At 51.2% G+C, this 4,888-nt stretch overlaps 1 protein-coding gene across 3 annotated transcripts in view; it reads right to left on the bottom strand.

Moving 5' to 3' along the window:
* The window catches only part of FAM65A (family with sequence similarity 65 member A), a 131,024-nt gene extending 128,086 nt beyond the window's left edge, over positions 1 to 2,938 (bottom strand). For all 3 annotated transcript variants that reach the window (XM_019535555.1, XM_019535556.1, XM_019535557.1), the window contains exon 1: positions 2,768 to 2,938. The gene's annotated coding sequence lies outside the window, so the exon portion shown is untranslated. The remainder of the gene's footprint in view (positions 1 to 2,767) is intronic.
* Between the last annotated feature and the right edge of the window lie 1,950 nt (positions 2,939 to 4,888).

The following is a 4,888-nucleotide window of genomic DNA, read 5'->3' as shown; positions in this document are numbered from 1 at the left end:
CCAACAGACTTACCAGCTGGAGGCAGCCGCGTCAGCTGCCTGTTTAGTCTATGGCCAAATCACTGTATCTTTTCTGAATTGATTTGGAAGTTTTGAATTGATTTGGAGCTTTTAATTGGTCTTCTGATTCAATTCAGATTTGGAGATTTGGTCCTTGAATCAGGTTGAATCTCCTCCGAATCAAATTGGCTACCAAAGCTTCGCACAGCCCTACTGTCCAGGTGGTTTGGGACCTGTTTTCTGTCCCTTCATGTGACAGCTCGTTAGAGCAGCTCTCACATGAAGAACCTGCCTGCTGTGAGGGGCAGCATGGCCTTAAGGAGGTGATATCAGAGCCCAGCTACTGGCCTGGGGTTCATGCAACCCCATCACATGCTGATTTCTTGTATCGCACCAGGTCCTTCCAGGGATCAGCTAGCTCTAGGTACAGAGACCATAGCATACAGATCACCAGGGATCTGGGCTTTTCATTTCCCATGGAAAAATAAAAGAAAATGCAGATTTTCCCTTTTAACTGAGAAAAATGCAGATTTCTCATTTTAACAGGGAAACATGAGTATTTTCCACTTTTGCAAAAAGCTCTCTGCAGGCTGGCAGATTTTGAGCCTGCAAGGGGCTGGGGGGAGTGGGAGGAGGGTGGTCAGGGGGCACCATATGCATGTATACGGTCACCAGGCAGCCTTGAGAGCAGCTCCCGCAGGTAAGTCTGGAGTGGGGAGGGGAAGGATTGAGGCCCCCATAGGGAGGCAGAGTGGGAATTGGGCAGGACTGGGGCTGCTGCCCAGCTGGGTGGTGTGTGGGGCTTGGGGCCCAGGCCTGGAATGCATGGCTGCAGGTCCCTGGTGAGGAGCAGGATTGAGCCATAGGCAGCTTGTCTGGGGGGTGGGCAGAGGCTGGCTTCCTGTCACTGTGGGCACTTGGGGGGGCATGTGCACCCCAGATTTGTGCAGAGGGCAGAGGCGGGCTGCCTGCTGCTAGCTCAGATTCTGTGCCCTGCAGCCCTCCCCCGGGGCCCCTGTAGCCCAGTGGGCATGACCCAGCATGGCAAGGCAGAACAGGGCTGGGTGGGGAAGCTCCTTGCCACTGTGAGCCCTGCACCACCCTGGCAAGGCACACCTTGGCCTCCCAGCGGCAGTGGGGGTTGCAGTGCAGAGTTCTGCTCCAAGCTGCTGCTGGGTGGGTAGGGATGTCTTGCCATGGTGGTGCAGGGCTCCTAGTTGTGGCAACAAGCTTCTCTGCCTGGTCCCGCTCTGGCCTGCTGCTCCGGGTTCCGCCCTGTGGGCCGGGGAGACCCTGGGGGGAGGGCAGCAGGGCAGGGAGCCTGAGCCTGCAGTGTGCAGCCTGCCCCCACCTCCTCCCTGCAACAGGTTCTGCTCCACCAAGCCACCCATGGAGGAGGGGAAGCCAGGCTCCCTGCTCTGTTCCCCTGCAGCAGCCATTACATCCTGTGGGCAGCAGCCAGGTCTCAGATGGTGCTGCGGGGGGTAAGGGGCTGTGGACCCAGGTCCCTCGTCCTGTAGCCCTGGTAGCTGGGGGCTCCTATGGCAGGGCTGGGAGGGGATGGGGGCCTGTGGATGGGGAATGAGGGGCATTAGGAGGGCCAGGGGGCTGTCTGTGGGGAGTGAGGGGCACGGGCCTGTGTCCTGGTAAGTGATAGGGGCCAAGGGAGCTCTGATTTTCAATGATAAAAAAACCCAAATCAGATACTAGAATTTATTTTATTAAAGTGATTGAGGCACTGGGCTTCCAAATTGCTTTGAAATTGTAAATTTATCAATAAAACATTTTGTTCAATATATATTAGTGGCATTTCATTTTAACCAAAGATTTGGAGTTTTTAATCAGAAAATTTGTTATTTTTAAATAGAAAAAACCAGGATCCCTGTGAGTCATTATGCTCTGCAGAGCTATTCCAGAGCCACTGCACCCAGTGCTGTTCCCTTCCTGCCCATAGATCTTTGGAAAGGACACTGGGGAGTCTGGACAGCACAGGGTTAAGCTCCTGGAGAGTGGGGAACTGGTTATTTGCTGAGCCACTTCCTCTGGCTAACAATAATAAAACAGAAGCAGGGAGGCACATGGGTCCTGTGGGGCCAGGGTTGGCTGAGTGACCCCAGCCCATCCAGCTGCAACAGAGGCAGGAGGAAACTCCCAGAGCGTTATCTGCCGTCCCCATTCTGCTTCCTGGCAGCATCCCAATCCATGGCAGCTGTACAAATCTAGATGCATTTCCTCTTGAACAAGAGTGTGTCATGAACCCTGGCCAGGGCCTGTTACTGCCATGGCAACTAGAGTCCCCAGAGTAATGCAGGAGGCCAGCTGCAGCAAGAGCATCGGTACCCCACTGCCATTCCCTGGTCCACCACGAACCCATCCTGGGAGAAGGAGATCTCAGGGCCTCTCCTTAGTGGGAAAACCCAAAGGAACAGTCAAGCCAAAAGAGAGTCTGTGCCCATCTGTCAGCCTGAGACCACTCTGTGCTCACCTGGGACTGGTCCAGAAGATCACAGGTTGGGCAACCCCTTGGGAAAGACCAGGCATACTCATACCACATTTCTAAGTGGAAGAGCCTTTGAGTGATAGGGGAACACAAAATCACAAACCTCACTTGCTGGGCCACACAGCCTCCCCACCTGCACCCACCAAATCGCAAGGCTCAAGGTATGCTCCTAGCGCAGTGATACCTCCCTGGGAAGAGGTCTCAGAGCCCTATACAAACCAAGATCTGTGATCTGGTAGGACCACGGACAAGGAAACGCAGACTCACCAAAGCCAGGGTCTCCAGGGGCTGGAAACAACTTAATCCAAAGTTCAGGCGCTTGGAGCAGCTGCCTGTGCTCTGTCCCCAGTCAACCTTCAACTAGAGTCCCGCAGACTTCTGCTTCAGAGCTGGAGTCCCCCCTCCTGTCCCTGACACCACAGGCTGGTTTGAAGCACTTCCTTATGCTCTGGCCACTTAGACCTGCCTCCTTTTCACTACTCCACCTCCACAGAACAGTTTCAGCTTGATCCATGTTAAAGGGGCAGAACTGTTCTTTCTCCAGTTCGCCCTCCTTTGCCCCAGTGTCCCTCTGGACAAGCAGGGCTTTGCATGCTCTTTCCAGCTTCAACATGTGTACAGAAGTTGCTTTTTTTCACCATGTAAAGTGCTTTATTGCTGTGACTTAACACAAGTGCACAGCTTTACAGCACTTTAAAACTGGGTACAGTGCTTTAAATTAACCCTTGTTAAATGATTAAATTTGAAGTGCAGTATTTTACAACACTTTAGCAACCTGCAATGCTTTAAATAACTTCTGTAGGCTGGCAAATTTCTGACCAGTGGAGAAGCTCCAGGAGGCTGCTGAGCGCCCCCTGCCTCCTAGCCTGTTTAAGAGTGCTCTAACTAAGGTTTTCTGCAAAGCATTCTGAGTTACAACATTACCCTGGACCAAACAGAAGTTCACTGCTGGTTCCAGGGAGGAGGGAATCTAGCTGAGTCTGGGAGCCTGCAGCCAGACTCCCACAGCAACAGCCAGGGCTCTCTGACAGTGCTCCTGTTTTCAGAATGGGAGGAAGGAAAAGCAGACTAGGGAGATCTATCTTGGGGCTCCCCAGCTGGTGCTGAAGGGTGGGGTAGATGAATTGGAGCCCCCGCACCTTGGAGGGGCTCTAATACACCCACCCCACACTGGCGGGGAGGAAGGAGGTGTGCTGAAAAAAACCAAGACTGAACGCTCTCTGCTCCCTTTCCCCACCCTCCCATTCTGAAAACAGCAACAGGCTGGGAGCTCTGTAGACACAAAAGGAGGCTACATTTTGAAATGTCTGTATCTGATACCTCATGAAATGAGGGGTCAGATTTTTACCCAATTAGCTTTTGAAGCTGTCTACAGCCATGCATTTGTGTTTGGTCACAGCTACAGATTGCTGTCTGTGGCCAGATTGGTCAAAAATTGTCACTTCTGTCTTCACCCTTTACAGTGCTATAAAAAGTGCTCTGTATTACAGCACTGTAAAATGTGCTTGGAGCACTGTACACACAAGAGTCACTGATCTGGAGAACATGTTTCATGTTAAGTGTTCCAGTGGCAATTACCCAGCAGTGAAATGACCCTCGTGCAGAGTTTTCCATCCTACCCCTCTGCTGTGTGGATGCATAAGCACCCACACGGCTACCAGCCTGCACAGGGACCATTCACTTTAATTGTTTTCACACTTACAAGCAACGAAATAGGTTTTGCTTAATCTTCAAAACAGCCAACTTGGCCTGGGTCAACCTGAAATCACCTCAAATGTTAGCAAATGCAGCTGGCAGCAGTGTTACATGACTGATCCATCAGGGAAAATTAAAGTGCCTGGATTGTGCTTGCCTAGCCATACAACACATAGCACAGACTTCTCTGGCTGCATTGGATGGGTGTTTTTTGTCTTGACCCTTGAGATGTGATTGCTGTTGGATAGAGGTTACTCTGGTACTAAAATGAGTTGTCCCTTTAAAAAGGCAGTCATGGCATGTGACTTGTTCCTGTCCTGCAACAGTGAGTCCTGCCTGAGCAGCACAGTGTCATGGCAGTCAATTGATCCCCTGATCGTTCCCCAGTCATATCACTGGATGTGTCCGCACTGGGAAGACAGGTCAGGTTTAGACAAGAGTTAGCTACCACACATTAACAAACACATGGGTCACACTGACGTAGATAAGACTTCAAAGCCTTAAAATCTTGTCCCTTGTTAACCTTGATCTTTGCCCTAAAATGTTTTTAAGCAGAGTTAAAACATATAACTAGCTCATCATACAGATAGAGAAATTGAGGCAAAAAATGGAAGGGTGTGAAGAAAGGTGTCCATGCCCAAGTTTTAGCCATCAGGAGTAAATCTGTGTTTCTTGACTCCCCCTCCTAGGGGT

This window comes from Crocodylus porosus, unplaced genomic scaffold (genome assembly GCF_001723895.1).
Source record: "Crocodylus porosus isolate Cpor-Errol unplaced genomic scaffold, CroPor_comp1, whole genome shotgun sequence".
Classification (NCBI taxonomy): Eukaryota; Metazoa; Chordata; order Crocodylia; family Crocodylidae; genus Crocodylus; species Crocodylus porosus.
Note: the sequence above shows the minus strand (reverse complement) of the source record. Positions and strands in the feature narration are given on the sequence as shown.